The sequence below is a fragment of the Silurus meridionalis genome, chromosome 10, assembly GCF_014805685.1.
Source record: "Silurus meridionalis isolate SWU-2019-XX chromosome 10, ASM1480568v1, whole genome shotgun sequence".
In the NCBI taxonomy this organism is placed as follows: Eukaryota; Metazoa; Chordata; class Actinopteri; order Siluriformes; family Siluridae; genus Silurus; species Silurus meridionalis.
Window position 1 is genome coordinate 5,726,768 of NC_060893.1, and position 11,106 is coordinate 5,737,873.

The 11,106-nt window shown below is 37.4% G+C and overlaps 1 long non-coding RNA gene across 1 annotated transcript; it reads left to right on the forward strand.

Annotated features, from left to right (window-relative positions):
• Positions 1-7,163: 7,163 nt before the first annotated feature.
• LOC124392606 lies at positions 7,164-9,320 on the forward strand. The gene is made up of 4 exons (XR_006927181.1): positions 7,164-7,466; positions 7,552-7,707; positions 7,788-7,915; positions 8,025-9,320. It is a non-coding gene; the product is annotated as an uncharacterized LOC124392606 (long non-coding RNA).
• The last annotated feature ends 1,786 nt before the right edge of the window (positions 9,321-11,106 follow it).

The following is an 11,106-nucleotide window of genomic DNA, read 5'->3' on the forward strand; positions in this document are numbered from 1 at the left end:
GCTCATCAGAGACAAACTTAATTATAAAGAACATATTCACTTTTAATCACCATATTATCTGTGTAAAGCTGCTTTGAGACAATGTTCATTGTTAAAAGCGCTATACAAATAAAAATGAATTGAATTGAATAAATACCCACACCAACATTTAGTGGACAGTACATAAAAGAGCTGAGGTTATTTTAACATAAAATTGGGAATAAATCTTTAAGAAGATGATCAACAAGTGCATATGTGTGTGATGATCATGCGTTTGGCTATGTTGCTGTCCATGGTACTGATTTAATTAGTGCTAAGATGCAAAAAATCAGTGGTTCTTTCAATAGACTTTCATTCCCAAACCATGAAGCAAAAAATTAAGTTAGTTTTATTCATTCTGGCATATGAGTTAATGTTAGTGTATTGTCTGTACTGGTTTTGGACCACCTGGTATTAGTGTGGAGATTCTCCGCTGAGAGCAGACTTAGCTACTGGTAATCACTCTTCAGTGTCAAAACTGGGGACAATAAAAATAATTGACGAACGGAATGGTTGTGGGAGAAACAAAGACCATATTGGTGTACAAATCTGCTCTTTAATAGGTTTAATGTTTGTCTATCTGAGATACATATAGAGGCACGTCTATTAATCACTTTAATATGCTTTTTCCTCTTTTTCATGCTGTACATTACATAACCTTCCAGATTATACATACATGAAACCTATACAGGCCAAAAATAAGTGAGTGCAGAAATGCAACCCGACCAGGTTTTTTTTATTTTTGTGTATACAGTTCACTTATTATGGTGTTAATTTGAGTCTCTTAATAAGAAACACCGTGTGCCATTAACACAAACACAATGAAGTACTATGTGATTTCTGAGCTGCTGATGACCGTGGCACCCTGATGACCTGGGAAAATGGCCCACAAATAGCTTCTTTGGGTACAAAATCATTATTCCCTCCAAGTAGTGTATCCTAATAGCACAGGGAGCATAAGCTTTCTTGTAATGTCAAAAGTCACTGGCTATAAAGCAATCATTCACCATTGCAATAAATATTAAAGTGTCAAGAAATCTTTACACAATTTTGACACTCTATTATAACAACTGCACCAGGTGCTTTTCCGGAGGAGTGGAAGTTATAACAGCAAAAAAAGGGAGTACATCTGGTATGGGAAACTTAACAAGCAAATATAAATGTGATGTAAAGTTAGGTGTCCCCAAACCTTTGGCTTTATAATATATTGTATATACACTGTACATGACCATGCTAAAAGAATTAGCACTATTTTATTAAAATACCACTTTTATACATTTTATGACTTTTGCATTCTTTTTTTTTTTTTGCAAATATTACACATTATAACTAAAACTAAATGTTTCTATGACAGTAAAGAAGGTTGGATATTACATAATAAGTATTTGGTGCAAAACAAAAGCAAGGTTCACAGTCAGTCTCAGACAGAAGATCTGTGTGAGGTTCTCTATAATCTCTGTTCTATACAATTACACTCCACAATATTTAAAACCATATACACAATTTTCTCATTTTTCTCATTTATTTAACATTTATGGAAGGAGTCTCCAGAATCCTATCTCTCCACAATTTATTGATCTAAACAGCAAATTCAAAAGTGTTACATTTTGAGTGTTAGTGTTGTGTGTTGAAAATACATCGTCATTTCAACACTTGTTTAGTTATTTCAAGTCAAGTCAAGTCAAGTTTATTTCTATAGCGCTTTTTACAACAGACATTGTCTCAAAGCAGCTTTACAGAAATCAACAGTCAAGGTGAATGGTGTGCATTTATCCCTGATGAGCAAGTGGCGACTGTGGCAAGGAAAAACTCCCTTAGATGTTATGAGGAAGAAACCTTGAGAGGAACCAGACTCAAAAGGGAACCCATCCTCATTTGGGTGACATCAAGAGTTTGATCATAAATCTTTCAACAATACAGAACACTGGAGAGTGAGAACTAACATGAGTACTGGAGTATAAGATTATACGTAATGTTCTTTCAACAGTCTTTGGTATAAAAGTAGGAGCTACTGAGCTCAACACTTGTGATCATCACAGATACAGCATCAGCTTCTCCATGCCAGAGCCTTTAAACACTTTAGGAGGTCCAATGTCAAACTCCAAACATGCAGTGGGATCCAATTGGCACTGGTACGTCTCTCGATGGTTCAGGATGTTTGCGAGTTTGGCATCTACTTCTTTAAAGTCCATAATCTTCATGAGGTGGGGCGTGACTGGAGCTGGCCAAACCTCAGGAAGCCTCAGGATGGGGAGAGAAAGAGAAGCAGTGGAGAGGAATTAGAGTAGCTGCTGTTCATGATATTAACAGCACAAGTTGATAATGTGCATGTGATCAGATGTTCTGGAGCACAAGGTTATGATGTGATGTGTGTTATGTGTAGGCTTTGCTAAAAAGATATGTTTTTTCCATTTCAACTACCTGAAAGTTATTCCTTAAAAAGTGTTGATTCAGGGTGTCAAATCAGAACAACTCTGGTCAGTGCTGAATTCAAAATGAACACTGACCAGAGTTGTTCTAACAGATATGTGTTGTGTATTTCTAAAGAAACGGGAGAAGCCCAACGTTACTCTCTTTTCTTCCTGTGAGAAGCATTCTCGTGTAACGACAATATGTCTATTCAATTACATTTTTTATGTAGCAAAATGCAAGTTGCAAGTTTATTCAACTAAGACTAGTCCGGCTAACTAGTTAGCAATAATCTAGCTAATTACAGCACAAGATCGGTAGAGTTTTCAAGCACCGCTTGTTTTTGAAGGACTTATAACGTTTTCAGTTTTTGCACAGAACTGCCAATTAATGCACACAATTTGCTTGATGAATGCCTCAAGAAACCCATATATTTTCAGGGTTTTAAGCTAGCCACACAATCACAACATTGCTAACGGTGTATTAAAATGAAATTCTGAATAAAAACTGCACCTGCACATATTTACTAAAAATGTTAACTAAAAGTGTTTAAAATGGATTTAATATTGTTAAGATTTAGTGGTGCACTGTTATTATGCATGCTGATTATGAGATGCGTGTGTGTACTGGGCTGCTGTAGACTGTAAAGTTAAGAATGAGATGCTGAAATCTTTCTGTATTATTTCAGATAAAATTGTTGACTTTTCATGTTTCTTTGTTTTTTTGCTAAATGTTGGTGATGGTGAGATTTTAGTGAAAGTCAGAAGTATGTGAAAGTGACAAAAATTACCATTCAATATGTTTATATTGTACAACAAAGATTGTGTTGCTCTCATTGTGAAAACAGTAATAATAATTTACATTTACATTTGTGACATTTAGCATACGCCCTTGTCCAGAGCGACGTACAAAAGTGCTTTTTAGTCTCTAGCAATGAATAAATCTACACTGGTACGCAAGATTACAAACTTAATATAAATCAGACTATAACTCTTGATTTCTACAAAGAAAACTTGGAAAGTGCTAATTTAAGTGTTTTAGGAAGAGGTAGGTCTTCAGCCGTCGCTTGAAGTTAATCAGGGACTCTGCTGTATGGACATCTAGGGGACGTTTATTCCCCCACCTCTGTACCAGAACAGAGAAGAGCCTTGAAGTGTACTTACCTATCATTCTGAGAGAAGGTGGTACCAGTCAAGCAGTGCTGGAGGATCTCAGACAGCGTGGTGCAGTGCGAGGTGTGAAGAGGTCTCTGAGGTAAGATGGTGCTGGTCTATTTTTGGCCTTAAAGGCATGCATCAGTGTTTTGAATCTGATACGTGCAGCTACTGGAAGCCAGTGGAGGAAGCGCTGCAGTGGGATGGTGTGGGAGAACTTGGGCAGATTGAACACAAGTCGTGCAGCTGCGTTTTTGGATCATTTGCAGTGGACGAATATCGTTCAGAGGAAGACCTGCCAGGAAAGAGTTGAAGTAGTCCAGTCTCAAAATGACAAGAGACTAAACAAGCACCTGGGCAGCCTGTGTGGACAGAAATGGTCGAATCCTTCAGATGTTGTAGAGAAGAAATCGACAAGAACGAGCCACATTAGTAACATGTGAGGAGAAGGACAGTAGATTGCCCATAGTTACCGCAAGGTTGCGAGCAGTGGCTGAGTTATTCAGAAATCTTGACCTGGAGACGAATCAACTGAAATGACCAGCAGTTCTGTTTTGTTGGGGTTGAGTTTTAATTGATGAGCACTCATCCATGAAGATATGTCTGTCAAGCATGCCAAGAGCCAAGCGGAAGCTGTGGTATCTGAGGGAGGGAAAGAAAAGATGAGTTGAGTTCATCTGCATAGCAGTGGTAAGAAAACCCATGCGAGGATATGATTTCACCAATGAAGTGGGTATAGAGGGAGAAAAGGAGGGGACCAATTACCAAGCCTTGTGAGACACCAGTTTTGAGTCTGCACAAGGCAGATGTGGATCCCCTCCATGTTACCTGGTATGAGTGACCTTCCAGGTAGGAAGTAAACAATTCCAGTGCTGTTCCATGGATACATAGGCTTCTGGTTGACTGTGTCAAATGCTGCTGAAAGGTCCAGGAAGATAAGTGCAGATGACAGCTTGGCTGATCAAGCAGCATGGAGTTTCTCAGAAACAGCCAAAAGGGCTATCTCTGTGGAATGTGCCGCTTTGAAACCAGGCTGGTTTGGATCATGGAGTTTGTTCTGTGAGAGATAGACAGACAGTTGGTTAATAACAGTGTGTTCCAGAGATTTAGAAAGAAAAGAGGAATTACCCTTGCTTGCTTGAAGGTACATAGCCAGATGTCAAGGACCCGTTGATGATTGAAGGGCAGGAGATCTTGTGGGATGGTCTGAAGCGTAGTTGAAGTAATTAGATTCAGAGAGCAGGTGGTGGGATTGCAAGATTGGATAACTTGCAGTATCTCATCTTCTGTTAAGATTGAGAAGCTTGACAGTGAAGGAGTTATTTCTGGCTGTGTTGTGTAGTCATTGTTGGGGAGAAAGTGAAGGTCTGGCAGATTTCCTTAATCTTCTCATCATAGAAGGCAAAGTCATCAGCAGTCAGGGAGGATGGAGCAGGTGTGGCAGGGGGGTTTAGTAGTAAAGAGAAGATGTTGTGGAGCTAATAATGGGAACATTGAACAAAGAAAACTTAAACAAGGAAAACTTTAAACAAGAAAAAGAAGAACATTAAACGAGGAAAACTGAGAAATGTTTATTTTCTCAGCCATAGAAAAGCTAGGTCTTTCACTTCAAACAGAGCTGGGCTTGACATATGAATCAGGGACAGAAGTGCACGCAGATGTGTTTGAGGAGCATTTGTCTACTGAACAATCAATGGATAAGATCTATTAATACTTGATCTTGATAGGATCATATAGGACAATTTATTTTGTCATTGTGCAGGTATTTATTTCATTAAACTGTTACAGACATTTCATCCTCATCTGTGTCAGAGAACTTATCCACTTTTCTAAAATCCTCTGATTCATCAGATGCAAAAGTAATTATTAAGACAAATAGAGGAAAAAGAACCCATGCTGAATGGGAATCAACAAAAATGTGTGCAACCACCGCTTTTGTTATGGATGATATGAGTTATTGAATTCCAGACATTAAGATCTTGTTCAGATCGGTTGTGGTTTTATTGTTGAAAAGGCTAACCACAAATTTCCGATTCTTGTAGATGGTTAGAGATGCTCTCCACTCTAAATATTTTGGAGTATTATGACAAAACAAAGACATTGACAGATAGAACACGGAGACAGATGGTAAACCTTCTTGTGGCTGACATGATTGAGGTTCATGGGTAAGACTTCAGTGTTCACATTGGTAGTTATAAATATTGGTAGGTAAATATTTTTTTAAAGACTGATTATGAGGCATAACAGTAAAAGCAATCTTACTACTTAGGAATCTTATTACAAAAAGGAATGTTAAAGGGCTAAAACATAAAAAAAAAACCTTGTAACTTGCAAAATCTACCTCAAATCAAGTCAGTTTTATTTCTATAGCACTTTTCACAATAGACATTGTCTTAAAGCAGCTTTACAGAATTAGAGTGAATTAAGTGTATTTATCCCTGATGAGCAGCCTGGGGTAAAGAAAAAACTCCCTTAGATGTTGTGAGGAAGAAACCTTGAGAGGAACCAGATTTAAAAGGGAAACCCATCCTCATTTGGCTGATATCAAGATTGTGATTATAAATTTTAAAAAATACGAAACACCAGAGGGTCAGAGAGCCACCATGAGCACCAGAGTGTGAGATTATGAGTAATGTCCTTTCTACAGTCTTATACAGTCAGTTGACGTTATGGAACCAGGAGCTTCTGAGCGACTTATAAAATAGCTTAACATTTGAGATCATCATAGATCCAACACCAGCTTCTCCATGCCTTTAAACATTAAAAGGTCCAATGTCCAAACTTTACATGAAGTGGGATCCATATGGTGCTGGTACGTCTCTAGATGGTTCGGGATGTTTGTGGGCTCTTCATCTACTTCTTTAAAGGTCCAAAATCTTCATGAGGTAGAACACAACCTGAGCTGGTGCAACCTCAGGATGACTCGAGATTGGTAAATAAAGAGAAGCAGTGGAGAGGAATTAGCATAGCTGCTGTTCATGATATTAACAACTGGGAGAGTGTGTTTGAGCCCTGAACACTGTCAGGAAGACTATTCCAAAGTTTAGGAGCTAAATGTAAGAATCTTTTACCGCCTTTAGTGGACTTTGATATTCTAGGAACTACCAGAAGTCCATAATTTTGGGCTCTCAAGGAGCATGATGGATTGTAGCATGTAACAAGAGATACCTGGGGGCTAAACCATTGAGGGCTTTGTAGGTAAGTAGCAATAGTTTGTAATCGAAACAGGTACCCAGTGTAGGGATGATAGCAAAAACTAAGGAAAAGAAGCAAAACATTCAGATATAAAATCATGAATTAAACTTACACTGCCAATTACACAAATCTGTGTGCATTTCAGAGGTTTAAAAATAATACAAATATTAATTTCTACTTTAAAGGAGGATCCTGCCAACTATTGTTCATGTGAAATATAATCTTGGCATCGTCTCTGTATTTCCCAGCCGCAGAGATCCATATTCAGACAATGGATATGTACGTTTTTACACTAGTGGCTGGCTCATATTACATTTTTTGGAAGAAGTACAACTTAACTTATTAGATTTTTCTCTTTAAAATTTACAAGAACACTTCTATGATCCACAGATTGGATGTGGCTATTTGGCCTGGAGGCTAAAGACCATCCAGTGCAACATTTTGCTTCCGTGCCGGAAACTCTCTACCGGCGCAACCGATCAAGATAGTAAAGTGAGTTTCTTCTGACTGACATGCAACTGCTTGGAGAGGATGGTCATGGACGATATCCTTTATGAAGCATTCAACTGATCGATTATCAAAGAGAAGATGAGGGCCACATTTCAATATCGTCAGTCACTGGTTCAGGATCAGCAACAGTCGTCAATAGACTTGAATGTGTTCCCATGATTCCTTGACAACCCTGGTTTGGTAAGACACGTTTTTTCAAGTGAATGGTTGCTTAAGGTATTCACTTCAATTTGTATGAGACTGAAATGATTGTGTTCTCCTGCAGATTGAACAAGACTTCACCATGATGTTTGGAGAGGAGGTGTCTGGCAGACTTTTGGCAAAATAGCCCACTTATTTTAAACCCAGGATCCTGCAAGAACCTGACTTCCTGAGCATGTTGAAGAGCTCTTGTGTGCAGAGCAAAACTCTGATGGGACAGGTAAGCTTTGCTCAATATTTTCTTTTCTATGTTTAATTCAGATGTAAAAAGTTATGATTTGTCTCCTACTTTGCTTCTAGGATGGGACAGTGACCAGTCAAGTATTGTACTGCTGGTTCACATGCTTCCATCTACCTCCAAAGGCCACAAGAAGAGTGCCAAAATGATCTCATATCAAGCCTTTGACCATGTTGTAAGACATCTGCGGGTATGCAATTTTTTTATCGTTATTATTTTGACACCCTTGCTTCATAAAACAAAAGTTGTTAAGTAGTGCTAAGCACTTTTTCTTAAGATATTTCTTTGTTTTGTTACAGATTGGAACCAGTGTTGAAACCTTCTATGCAGGTGTGCAGGACAGCCCTTTATCCTGTGTGTTGGTGGGCAGAGGAACAACATCCAAAGGTTCTATGTCATCCTTGATCACGAGCCCATTCCTTGCAAAGCGCAAACATCAGTGGCAGCTTTTGATGAGCTCTTCAGAGCACACTTCATCTTCAGTGTCAACTACCCCAAATCCATCTAAAACTTATACACATTTACTCAAACCACGGTGTTCAACATCTGCGATGGAAGTGCCAAAGAAAATCCCAGAGTCATGGAGCTCAGAGCAACACTTGAGGTTATAAATATGCTTAGTCAGCAGTTAAGGCTACATCATGGTTTATATCCTTGAAAAATACAATTTTACGTTTGCAATGTGGACAGCTGCGGTGTTGCACGTTTTCAGTTTTCAAGAAACACCTTAATAATTTCCACAGGAAATTTTTTTGAATGAATACTGTTGTCAATGTGGACATTCATAATGAAGCTGATGAGCCCTCATCTTCTCAAGCAGTCTGTATAGACACCCCATTTGCCGCCCAACAGTCTGTTGAGAATCATCACGTGGTAAATATGTGTTATTCTGTTGTAGCACAGCTACAAGCGCATGGTGTTGGTGAAAGCACAGTTCAAGCAATAATAGAATCCATTGAGGAACTTGTAAAGGACATTCATTGTCAAGTAAAAGAGGCAGTTAACAGCTGTATTTCAGTCATTCAGACTCAAAGACATGAAGAAATATGGATTTGATGATACACTAAGGCCTCTAATTGATCATTTTAATACACTTGAAGCACAAGGAATTGAAGTGCCTTTGCTGGGTTTACATGGACTGGTTTTGTTGGGTCCTTTAGTGGTACATATTGCTGTAGAGTAAAGATGAGGTACAATCTATCTTCACTGAAGATGACCCTGGCATGATTTTTCATACAAAAGAAATCTATACACAGCATTGTGCATCTCTGTAGAAAACTCCAAAGTTGGATTTAACATTTGGGGTCAAAAAGACATTCTTGCTCAATACATTGCATCTTTCCACAATTCTAATAACTATGCAGTTGACATAATGCGATTTGCTTGATTGGTGTAGTGCAGTATGAACTGAAACATGTATTTCAATACCTTGTTTACCAGACGTATCTGTCTTTGGAAGCATTGCCACAGAGGATCCTATGTTTCAATTATACTGAGAGAAAAAACAGACCAAGTGGGGTGAAAATGGATGTGAGCAAGGATCTTGGATTAAATGCTAGTATGGTTTAGAGACAGTGGCATTAAGTAAAAGACAGGAAGTGGAGCTTTTTTTTTTTTTTTTTGGAGTTTTGGAGACAAGGTGAGGGAGGCGAAATTAAGATGGTGTGCAGAGGAGGGACATGGGGTATATCGGTAGAAGAATGCCGAGGATGGAGCCACCAGGAAGGAGAAAAAGAGGAAGTCCAAGGAGGAGGTTTATGGATGTGGTGAGGGAAGACATGCAAGTAGTTGGTGTGAAAGAGGCAGATGTAGAGGACAGGGGGGAATGGAGACGGATGATCCGCTGTGGCGACCCCTAATGGGAGAAACCGAAAGAAGAAGAAGAGTTTTGATGTCTTGTGAGAAATGCTCCGCTTATTTTTGGTGATATAGTGGAAAGAAGTAACAGTTACTGGAACATGCTCATCCTATTGATTCAGATTGTGAATATTGTTTAATTGTATTGAATACCCAGTTATAACAGATGGCATGACATACTATTTGAAGCACTTGATTAATGATCACCACAAGCTTTACAGGTCTTTGTTTCCAGGGAAAAGTTTATTCGGAAGCACCATTTCATGAAACATTGTCCACATTGTATTTGTAAAATAAATCCACTTCTTCATGTATGGTGCAGCAGGTTTGAGGCCAAACATCTATATTTTTTTAAAGATCAGTGAATAATTTCAAAAGTCCTTGGTGAAACAACATCAAAAACATCTAGCTTACCACTGGGAGAATTGACATTTTCAGAGATTTGAGTTTGGTCCAATGAAGACTAATTTAATTACGACCTTAATTAAGACTAGATTCATTTTAAATTTGTGGTAACAGTTTGGAAAAGAACCACATATAGCAGGAAAGGTCATGTGACCTGAAACCTGACCTTTCCTGCTGTATGTATGTATGTACTAAATGTACCACTAAATATTTTTTCTACTACTATGCTATTTTACAACATCTGACCATGTAATGCTTAACAAAGTGGAGATTTAACACGGAGTAATGAGCTGTGAATAAGAATAAAACATTTATTGCATCTCCAGTGCAGTGATCTATTGCTAAATATGTGAACTGACATTGCTTCAGTTGTAGTACTGTCCAAAATTAGAGCGAACATTGTGCAACTGGTGGGAGGAGTAATGTTTAACTGTACCTTCAGTCTAAAGTTCAACTATGATTGGTGGCTAGAAGGAAAGCAGAAGTAGGAGAATTTTTCAAAAAGTTTAAGAATAAAAGCAATGCTATATTTGCTATCTATCAATTATTTAGGGTGACCAAATTAAATAAAGAATTGTTCAACATATCATTATATCAATATATATATATACTTTTTTCAACCAAAGATTTTTCTCAATACAATTGCTGAAAAGGATTAACATAGTATCTCAATCAACCTTTTAATATGTGATTTAGAACACTTATTTATCAGATTATTTAAATATTAATAAAACATTAAAATTTGCACGACATCACATCAAGTAATTCGTTAACATCAAGTAACTAATTAAATGTCCTCTATTTATATATATATATATATATATATATATATATATATATATATATACATACATACATATAATACATATACATGTATATATAATAATAATATATAATACATACATATATACATATATATATATATATATATATATATATATATATATATATATATATATATGTGTGTGTGTGTGTGTGTGTGTGTGTATATATACAAGTTATATATAAGTTAAAAATCTTGTACACCAAATTTTTTAAGCTTCCAGTTGGCTGAAAAAACATGTGGTCCACTTGACTATCCCATCTGTCATCCTCATCCTCTTCTTCTTTTTCTTCTTC